Raw genomic sequence first — 10,530 nt, forward strand, 5'->3', positions numbered from 1 at the left:
CAAACCACTAGTACGTGAAGGTATGAGATGGAGAGTTGGCAATGGTAGGGACATAAGAATTTAGGAGGATAAATGGTTACCCACGGCGTCCACGCATAAAGTTTGCTCACCCAGATTATTCTTAGACTCTGATACACAGGTCTGTGAACTGATTAAGCCCGAGTCCGCAAGCTGGAATACGGTGCTCATTGATGCTCTGTTTTACCCACATGAGGCAGAGGTAATTAAGGGGATACCATTGAGCTCCAGGCTCCTAAGGGACAAGCTAATCTGGACAGCATCTGCAAACGGCCTTTTCAATGTGCGAAGTTCTTATTCCCTTGCAATAAAATTATCCAAAACCGAGATGGAGGGCACTAGCTCAGGTAACAATGAGGCGAAACAATTTTGGAGGAAAATATAGGGTCTTCCTGTACCACATAAGCTGCGTCATTTTGTATGGAGGGTGTGCAGGGAGATACTACCTACCAAGTCCAACCTAGTTAAACGGCAGGTAATACAAAATGAAGTTTGTGATGAGTGCGGCATGGAGGCGGAGACCACTGAACATGTACTCTGGAATTGTCAAAAAGCAAAGGAGACATGGGCGTTTTCAAAGGTAGTTACTTCGATGGGAGGAGAGGTTTGTGGGTCTTTCCATGACTTCCTGTGGCATTTGATAATGACTGAGAGGATAGAGGAGACTAAAATAGCCCAGATCGTCACTATTGCGTGGGCTTTGTGGTGCAATCGGAATGAGGTACGGACCAGCAGGAAGTGGAAATCGGGGAGAGAAATAACTACTTGGGCAGCCACTTACCTGGAGGAGTACTCTACTGCAGTTGAAACACCATGTGTATCGATACATACGGAAGAACTGAAGAGTATATGGTCACCACCACCGAGCCCTCTGTTTAAGGTTAATGTCGATGGTGCAGTCTTTTCCACACAAGGGGCGGTGGGTATTGGAGTGGTTATCCGAGATGAAGAAGGAAGGGTAGAGGCAGCTCTGAGCAAGAGGATTGAAGCTCCACTGGGGGCCTTAGAGGTAGAAGCAAAAGCTTTTGAGGCAGGCATCATTTTCGCGAGGGATATTGGAATTCAAGAATTTATACTGGAAGGTGATTCTATTGTTATTTACAGGGCTCTGTGTGAAGTTTCTAGCCCCCCAGCAGATGTGGAACCTCTTATTGAAGGCATGCACACACTTTGTTGTGACTTTCACAGAGTGGAATTCTCTCATGTGCGCAGACAAGGAAATAAACCAGCCCATTTGTTAGCTAAACATGCTCAAAACATTGTTGATTTTAATACGTGGATTGAAGAGAATCCTTGCTTTATTGAGCAAGCTCTTATCCATGATGTAAGAACCTTTTTGCATTAGTAATGAAAGTTCAATATTCACATAAAAAAAAAAAAAAAAAAGCTAAGTTTGATGAGATAAAATACCTCCTGATCAAATTATGTTTGTTTCACTTTCTCTAACACCTCTGTGTGGTCTTTCTCTACCACCTCTGTGTGGTTTTTCTCCACCTCTGTGTGGCTCTTCTCCACCTCCAGTGTGTGGAATTTCTCTTCCTACTCTCATCGTGGGCCCTTTCCAACTAAATCTGAATTTTCCCATCAAAATATCCCCAAATCTCAGTACTCATACCCACAAAGTCATACCCAAATTTCATAAGTTTGCTCAGGGAGGCGACCATTTTTGCTCCTTAGTGGGTCTGGTTTGCTGTCTCTGTACAGCGGGTTGTTTTGCCTTTCGTGGGTCCTGGTTGCTGGAATAGCCCTAAATCCACAACCAGTGAGTGGACCGGCGCCCCATATTGGTTTAGTGGGCTTATCGTGCCCCTTATGGGTATCAATATAATCATAACCCGTTTTAAAAATCTTGCCCATTCTCTGCTGTCATTTTTGTCTGTGAATCAATTTCAGCAAGCTATGATTCTCCTTGCATGGAATTGTCGTGGCCTAGCTCAAGCTGAGTCAAAAAGATCTCTTAAAGCCATTGTAAATAAGGTATGTCCTGACTTGCTATTTTTGTCTGAGGTTAAAATTAGTTCAAATAGAGTCAAATCTCTCCTTTGTTCTTTGGGTTTCTATAAGTTAGAATCTGTAGAACCAAAAGATCTTAAAGGAGGCATCATTTTGGGATGGAAAAATGGTGTAGATGTGGAAATTGTGATGTCAAATGATAACATGATAAATGGCCTTGTTTTCTCGGACCCAATAAATGAACCATGGCTATTGTCAATGATCTATGGGCCAAGTGCAACGTTAGGGAAACAAGTCTTTTTGGAAGATCTTCAGAAGGTTGGTGAGTCTTTTGTTGGAGCATGGTTGTGTATGGGAGATTTTAACAACTTGTTGGGGCCAAGTGATAAGAAAGGTGGGAAACCAATTTCTTCATCTTCTAATGGGGGATTAAAAGGATTGGTAGATTTTGCAGGATTAATTGATGTAAAATTTGTTGGGGCACCTTACACCTGGTCCAAAAAACGCCCAGGCCTTGCCAACATAAAAGAAAGACTTGACAGAACTCTAGTTAATACTAGGTGGACTGAAATTTTCCCAAGAGCGCTACTTAAGCACTTTCCTTCGAATTCCTCTAACCATATCCCAATTGTTCTTTTCACTGAAGGAGAAGAGGGTAGTAGACCAAGACCTTTCAAATTTGAAGAAATATGGACAAGGGAGGAGGCAAGTAATCTTGTGGTGGAGAATGCTTGGAGGCTCAATGTTCCTGGTTCCCCAATGTTTAGATTATGCAAGAAGATCAAACAAGCTAAACTAGAGCTAAAACAATGGAATAGATCCTGCTTTGGCAATGTTCAATCCAAAATCAAGGAGGCATGGAAGAGTTTAGACCAAATTCAAAGATTAGACCCAAACCCATAAAACTTGGAAAAGGAAGCAAATTTGTGTATGGAAATCCAAGAACTGTTGAAAAGGGAGGAAATATTATGGCGTCAAAAATCCAGAATCAAATCACTTACAAGCTTTGACCTCAATACAAGATTCTTCTATCTAAGTACAGTGATAAGGCGAAGAAGAAATTCCATTGATTTTATGAAGAAAGAAAATGGTGAGTGGATTTCAGGGTGGGAGGAGATTGGTCAATGCTTTCAAACCTTCTTTAATAACCTGTTCTCTTCTTCAACCCCAGATATTCCTTATGATCTGAATAATTTAATCCCAAGGTGCATCACTCCAGAAGATAATGAAATGTTGCTAGCCATGCCTTCAATGGAAGAGATCAAAACAACAGTTTTTTCAATGGATTCTCATAAAGCTCCTGGGCCTGATGGAATGTCCCCCTTTTTCTTCAAACACTACTGGCACTTGATAGGTGGTGATGTTGTGGATGTTGTTTTAAGCTTCTTCCAAGGTGATTGTATGTTAAGAGAAATAAATCATACTTTTATCACCCTAATCCCTAAGCATGAGAGGGCTGCCATGGTTAACCAATTCAGGCCGATTTCGCTCTGTAATGTGTTATATAAGATAATTTCAAAATTATTAGCAAATAGATTGAGACCACTCCTCCACAAGATGATATCTCCCTGGCAAGCTGCCTTCATTCAAGGTAGAAAAATACAAGATAATAGCATAATAGCCCATGAAATCATTCATGCTATGAGAAAGAAAAAAGGTAAGGAAAAGTGGATGGCAATTAAACTTGATATGGAAAAGGCTTATGATAGATTGGAATGGCCTTTTATTCTCAACTAGCCTCAAACCCGTGCGATGCACGGGAAAATTATTGAAATGATACACATAATTGTATTTTCTCTAATTTATTCAAAATGAGGCATGTGCCTTAAAAAAAAAGAAAAAAAGAAAAGAAAATAAAGAGATTATTGAAGTAATGAAGTTTGATATAAATTCAAAGAAAAGAAAAGAAAGTGAAGTAATGAAGTTTGACAAAAGTAAGAGCCAATATGCCATAATTTTCATTTTATAAAAATTATTACACTAATAATTATACATATTAAGCATGCATTACCACCATGTCAAAATATCAAAGCTTGTATAAGAAAGATTAAGGGCGTCAAAACTCAGAACAGCTATTGGTCACATGGCACATCTGACATTCATCCTTTAAGACAATTATATTAATGACATTGTAGTGTTGAATTGGTACATCAATTTATGTCTGTGCATAACATCAAGTTTATGTTATTCCCAGTAAACTTTTTTGATATGAAACATTGGCTACACCACACCATATAATCCTTCTAGATGAGGAAATAATTTTAATAACGAAAACTCACATCACATCCCAATAAATATTTGATTTGTTATTATACATGGCTTCCACTTGTCATGAATGACAATGATCATTTATTGTATACATTGCACCACCGTATGTTGTAGTCTCTTTTTTCACCACAAGACAGGGCAAAGTTAAATCGTGGTCTCAAAGTACAATAAAAAGTGGTTTCCAAGCTCTTGGCTGGGTTCTTCCTTTCCCATGGTGACTTATATGCTCCCAAAAGTGTAGAGCTCACACACCTTCGGGGAAAAAAAAATCTTATTAATTTCCTCAAAGAAATAGAAAAGAAAATTTCCTCTTAATAAATTAAATAATTTCTTTCTCTAGTTTCACCATTCAAAAGTTGAATTTAGTAAATAATCATATAACCAATTGCTGCACAAAAATAAAACTGGCAACGTCATCTTCATCTAACACATATATTAGGTAACTTTAATACAATGCTTTATTATGTTAATAATGAAAATCTATACAAAGCTAACAAAAGAATTATAAAAAAGATAAAGATAGAGATAATTTAGTAGAAATATATATATATATATATATATTTTTTTTTTTTCAGAGTTCTATCCTAGTATTGATTTCTATTCCATGTAGGTGTAGCAAAATTGTTATTTATTTATTTTATAATCATTACCAAGTGAGACTCACGGTTTTATATTATAGTTGTAGCCTTTTAGTACGTTTTTGTCTAATCCATCAAGTTTGTGTGTTCAGATTACTATTTAATGAATCAATGTAGATATATATATTTTTTAATCGTTGCTAAGTGAGACCCATGAGTTTTATATATAGAGTTGTAGCAGGAGTAGAAGTCTACTACTACTGCTTCTCCAAAAAAAAAAAAAAGTCTTATACTACTACTAGGAAAGGTACCGTGGATTCACTGAATTAAGATTTTTTTTTTTTTTTGGTCAGGGAGCAAATAAGGTGTTTTGGGTTATTATAATATTATTAGTCAAAAATTTGAAAGTTCACCCACCCTCACCACCTGTGACGAATAAATTATTGGATATACATATTTAAGTGGAAGTTCCACCGGGAGAAAAAGTAAGATAGTAAAGAAATTAATATAATGTTTACCAAAAAAGAAATTAATTTAATATAATATAATTGGACTTAAACTTATAAACTTAAGTTTTAAGATAAGTGTTGTCCTTATATATAATATTAACTAGTGTTTAACCCGCGCAATGTGCGGAAACATTTTACATATTAATTATGAACTTTGCATCTTACATAAACTTAGTTATCATACTTTCACTATATACATTCAAACTTAAATAATGTAGTGTATTTAAGTATATAGTGTTTACAAAAAGAATTTGACTTTAAGCAACAACAACACCAGCAATTATGCAGCTACTTAAGCCTCCAGCAGCAGCACCAACATGAGTTATGTAGCAACTTAAGTTGAGCATTATTGCCACCAATCATGAGCATTGGTTCAGCCATCATAAATCCTGAAAATCAGTCTCATTCTAGTAAAACCTAAACATAGGAAAACATTGCATCAAATCAAATCACTACCAAACTCAAGGAGAATATTTTGCAATAATAAATCATAACAGATCATATTTAACCCGTGCATCAAAACTTTCCTTGTAACTTGTATATTAAAATATAGTGAACTATTTTATTACTTAACAATATAGAATATGTTAAGAGTCATCAAGCAACACCTGTGATGCTGCTGCTGTGATTTTGCTACTGAAGTTGACTTGCTGCCATAGCTGTTATTGTTGATGTTGCCTAACATACGCCTGTCCTAAGCCGCTGCATTAGAGTTAGGGAATTGTTAGTCTTTTACCATAAAAGCTGTTAACATCTATTAGTTGCTGTCAGTTAGATAAATAGGTTGTTAGAATGCAATATATATTGCTTTACTTGGAATAGCTTTGAATACTCAAGAAAACTGGATATTAGTGGTTCGCTAGAGTGGTAATTATAAGGACCATTGAATGAAATATGCAACAGTTTCTCTCCTAATCTTCTCTATTCTCTCTAAATCTTATTTCTCATTCTTGGAGGCCAATTGCCTCAAATTAGGTATTTCTCATAGATATGAATTACATATTATGTTAAAGCTCTAAGCATAAAAGTTTGTGGAAAGTAAAAGAGACAATAATAATGGATTGTTATAAAGTTAGTCTAAAAGGTTTGGCAATGTGTAGTAGCTAATATTTATTTGCACATAGGCTATTAGATTTTCTATCACACATTTCAACAAACATTTGCCATCTAAATATGCTTCAAAACACAATTCTTATACATGGATAGGAGACGTTAGTTAAGAACTCAATCATGGATACCTTTATTTTATTTTTTGCGAACACATGGAAGAACAATTGAATGTATGAGGACATGACACTATTTTCTATTATACTAATTTACAATAATACTTTATGCTCACAGTGAAGCAGGTTACCCAGCACATATCTGATGAGCCAGGAGAGAGGTACCAATCTCCAAAGGATTTGTAAAAAGATCAGAGAAAGGGAAAAAGTAAATAAATTGCACGTCTGCCAGGGGCATGACCATCTATCTCTTTTTCTTCCTTCCATGTAAAGAACTAACTTCTATTAGTCACTGAATTTCAATTTAGCTATTTTTAAGTACTAATTTACGGTCAAGTGCTGGTTTCTTCTTGGCATTCTCTATTTTTTAAAAAGAGTTTTGAGAGAGGGCTTGTATTTCATTCTTTTGAATCAAAGTAGTGTAAATCTCATTCATAACTCTAATGTGAGTCCACTTTACAACTATAATTAAACATATTCAAGGCAATTCATCAAATGACAAAACACCCAACTCTTACTTTTTAATTAGCACATGTTGTTGCTTTCAACAGTATAAAGTTAAATTTTAATCGAGAGCCAAGCTAGTTAGTACAATTAAATCTTCAAATTGCTTCAAAAACAAATCATGAACTTATGCAAATTTTCTCTTGCCCAAACAAGTCCAGGAAATTAAAGGGTTGAGAATAACAAAAATATTTACATGAATATATGCATCATAAAATTTAATTTTCCACCTTAACTTGCTTCTACTTGGTAGGAAAACACAGGATTAGGCTTCACATGTCATTGAAGATTGGGTATGCTTGGTTTCTTTTCCAGGATATGACAAAAATAACACATGGTTTAATGCCACAATTCGTATACTTAAATTATTAAGGTTTTTAGTTGGTCAATTAGTACATGTATTCAAATTGATAAAATCAAGAAAAAGGAAATATGTGTGGATATTTGAGCCTCAAGAGAGTCAGGGCGTTCTTGATCCTCATTGAGACTATAAAGCTATTTCCATTAAAATTTAACATAGGAAGTAAAAGTTTAATTTATATCCACAGTTCACTACACATGATTACATGAACAAATTGCAGTACTGGAGTCTCCCCCATCTCAGCAAGTTATTGATCAATTTTTGAGAAAACAAAAAAGGAAAAAAAAAAAAAAAATCAATTGTAGGTTTCTATGCCCAATTTAAAGTATATAGAACACATACAGCACATTAAAACACACAGATACACGAAGGAGTAAAATCTCATAGATCATTTAATCTAAAAATAAGATGTCAAAATCTCAAACACGTAAAAGCAGCAAAAGAAACATCACAAATTTATGCATAAAGCCATGCCTTATATGACTTTTAAATAATCCAAATGCAGCAGTATTAAAAGCAATTTTAAGGATTATTCCCTACTCTTAGTGGCTTTTGCAACATAAAAATCACAATCAACACATATACATCTCATAAAGAACAAATAACATATTTAGGGGGAAAAAAAGATCATATTTAATGTATAAATTTAAAAATAAAGAGGAAACTTTACTGTTAGCAGTCCTGGCGAGTCATTGGTGGGAGGGTACACATTGGCAGGAAGCTGGCTTGACAGAGGGGCTGACCTTCATATTTCTATCTCCCTCTCTCTTTATTTATCTCATTTTGTTCTATGTTTAAAGTTTATATTAACGGTTATGGGCTCTCATTTTAAGGTTTTTTTTCTTAGATAAAGTGTGGATTGGTAGGTTTTAATGATTAGGAGTGTAGATATTAAAAAATTCAGGTGCTAAGGAAAAGCAATTGTAGTAAATTATAGACAACAAAAACCGTATTTGGGGAAGGAAAAGTATTTGAAGAGGATAATTAACAATGTTATGCTTAAACTTAGTTATACGGTGTTGCAAAGAAGAAGCGGAACAGAATTCTTTCAAATATCTAAAACATACAAAATGCTAAGAAAAAACCAAAATGTAACCGAAAAACCTTTATCAAAACCATAAATAACCGAAATGCCTAGATCAAAACAAAGCAAATACCCAAACTGCCAAACATAAATCATAGCTATCGCAAGATTTTGGTGGTTAGAGTCCGACAGTGATGCTGGCCTAAGATGTCTCCCTATCTCCCCTTATGCATACGTTTTTTACATTTCATGCCAAACGGTAGGAAAAACAATGGCAGAACCCATCTATTTTTTGAAAGGGGTCAAAGAACAACGGTTGACAATTCAGATTTTAAACAGTTTAAAACAGAAACGTATGTATATTGGAGATTTAATATGATAATTTGTAAACTAAATGCAGTGGTGAGAAGTTTCAGCGAAAAAGACTATTTGATGTAAAAAAAGAGTGCTAACCTTTAAAAAATAATGTTGCAGAGAAGAGATGAGGCAGAGCAGCAAATCATATGGCAGTTGCAGTTACGATTACATTGTCCTCATTAGCTTGAATATGAATATCAAGATCAAAAACTCAGGTAAATAATTCCTTAATGTGCAGTAACACAGAGTTTAACAAAATCTTCACTCTAAACTTCAGATTTGGCAAATAAAATCAATCTGTAAAGAAAAAAGCTTGCTAAAACATGCAAATCAGAATCAATTCAAACACAAATACACTAAATGGACAAAATCTAATACGAAGTATGAGATTAGTAGAAGGGAAATCAGACCATCCTAACCTATCAGTTTGTTCTAGCAGCTCTTCTTGGAAGTTACCCAAGTGTTGTAATTGACAAAGATCTCAACAAATCTGTAATTTCAATAGAATTACAGGGTCAGAATTAAGCTTTCAGATTTAACTATTAAAATCATGGGTGACACTCCCAATATCTTCAAAACAGAAGGCAAATATGATAAATTAGGTATAAAATATTAAATTATATGAAATAAAATTCTTGGTAAATTAACTTAATAACTAAATAGAATAGACTGAAAATAACATAAGAAAGGCAGAATTTTTTAATAATAAACAGATTTTGAAAATTAACAAAACAAAACTCACAAACATAATAATAAATGATTCTAAAATACATTCATAACTGATTGTGCATGATGTGTGGAGAGCAAAACTTCATCTTTCTTTGAATTATAAGTTGAAATCCAAAATCAAAACAGCCCAAATATACTAATTTGATGTGAGGAGAGGAAGGAAGGAAGGAAGACAGAAAGGCTATCGTTAGAAGCCTAAACGAAAGCTGAAACCGTAGAACAGGAAGATGAAACCGTGAGCGAAACAGTAGAACAGAAGCTGAAACCATGAGAATCAAAAAGTGGGGAAGGGGAAAGGGAAGGGACTAAACCTGAAACAATGAAACAAAATGTGGGACTGAGAGACAGGAAGTTGTAACCGTGAAAAAACATTAGGTTTGACAAAGGGTATTAGCTGAAAAGGCTTTGGGTGTGGGCTTGGGCTTTATAATGGGTTTGGGCTTTATAATGGAATTAAATGTAAAAGAAGTGAGCTTTAAAGTGGAGACATGGCTGGAAATAATTTTAGTTTTATTAGGATTTTAAAATTGGTAAAATGTATTTTAAAATTAAATTAAAAATTCAGAAAAGATGATGGAAATGATGTGGCTGCTGACGTGGCTTAATGTGAGCGTAGCAACATTAGTAATATATAGATTAGTATTTTCTTTAAAAAATTCATCATTTGTATTTGTGAGAGTGTTTTTTTCTTAGCACACAGGCCCAAGTAGAGACAAGGATCTCGATCCCAAATATTTGTTGTTTTGGTGGACTGAGCTCAGTTCACTGCAGCTAAATAGGGTTGATTACAAACCAAGTTGTGCGCAAGTCACATAAAATAAAGCTCCTCAAGATGAAAAATGTGATTCCTCCTAAGCAATAAAATACCATTATAAGTGTTTTAGTCTCGTAAAATGACCGTTTACTCTTACGAAATAAGTCAAATAAGTGTTCATAATATTCACAATGAGAAGGAGATTGAAATAGAGTATTTAAGGCTTATCTTTTATTGTATAAACATTTAAAA

The 10,530-nt window shown here is 34.7% G+C and overlaps 1 long non-coding RNA gene across 7 annotated transcripts; it reads right to left on the minus strand.

Annotated features, from left to right (window-relative positions):
- Positions 1-4,069: 4,069 nt before the first annotated feature.
- LOC112027450 (uncharacterized) lies at positions 4,070-9,928 on the minus strand. 7 transcript variants are annotated; one of them, XR_010623941.1, is made up of 4 exons: positions 9,576-9,829; positions 8,892-9,285; positions 8,085-8,723; positions 4,070-4,491 (listed from the first exon to the last, which is right to left on the minus strand). It is a non-coding gene; the product is annotated as an uncharacterized LOC112027450 (long non-coding RNA). The 7 variants fall into 7 exon arrangements; XR_010623939.1 differs by lacking the exon at positions 4,070-4,491 and adding an exon at positions 5,391-5,715; XR_010623940.1 differs by lacking the exon at positions 4,070-4,491 and adding an exon at positions 9,836-9,910 and having other exon boundaries at positions 7,743-8,723; positions 9,576-9,730.
- Between the last annotated feature and the right edge of the window lie 602 nt (positions 9,929-10,530).

Source organism: Quercus suber, unplaced genomic scaffold (assembly GCF_002906115.3).
Source record: "Quercus suber isolate HL8 unplaced genomic scaffold, Cork oak 2.0 scaffold_382, whole genome shotgun sequence".
NCBI lineage: Eukaryota > Viridiplantae > Streptophyta > Magnoliopsida > Fagales > Fagaceae > Quercus > Quercus suber.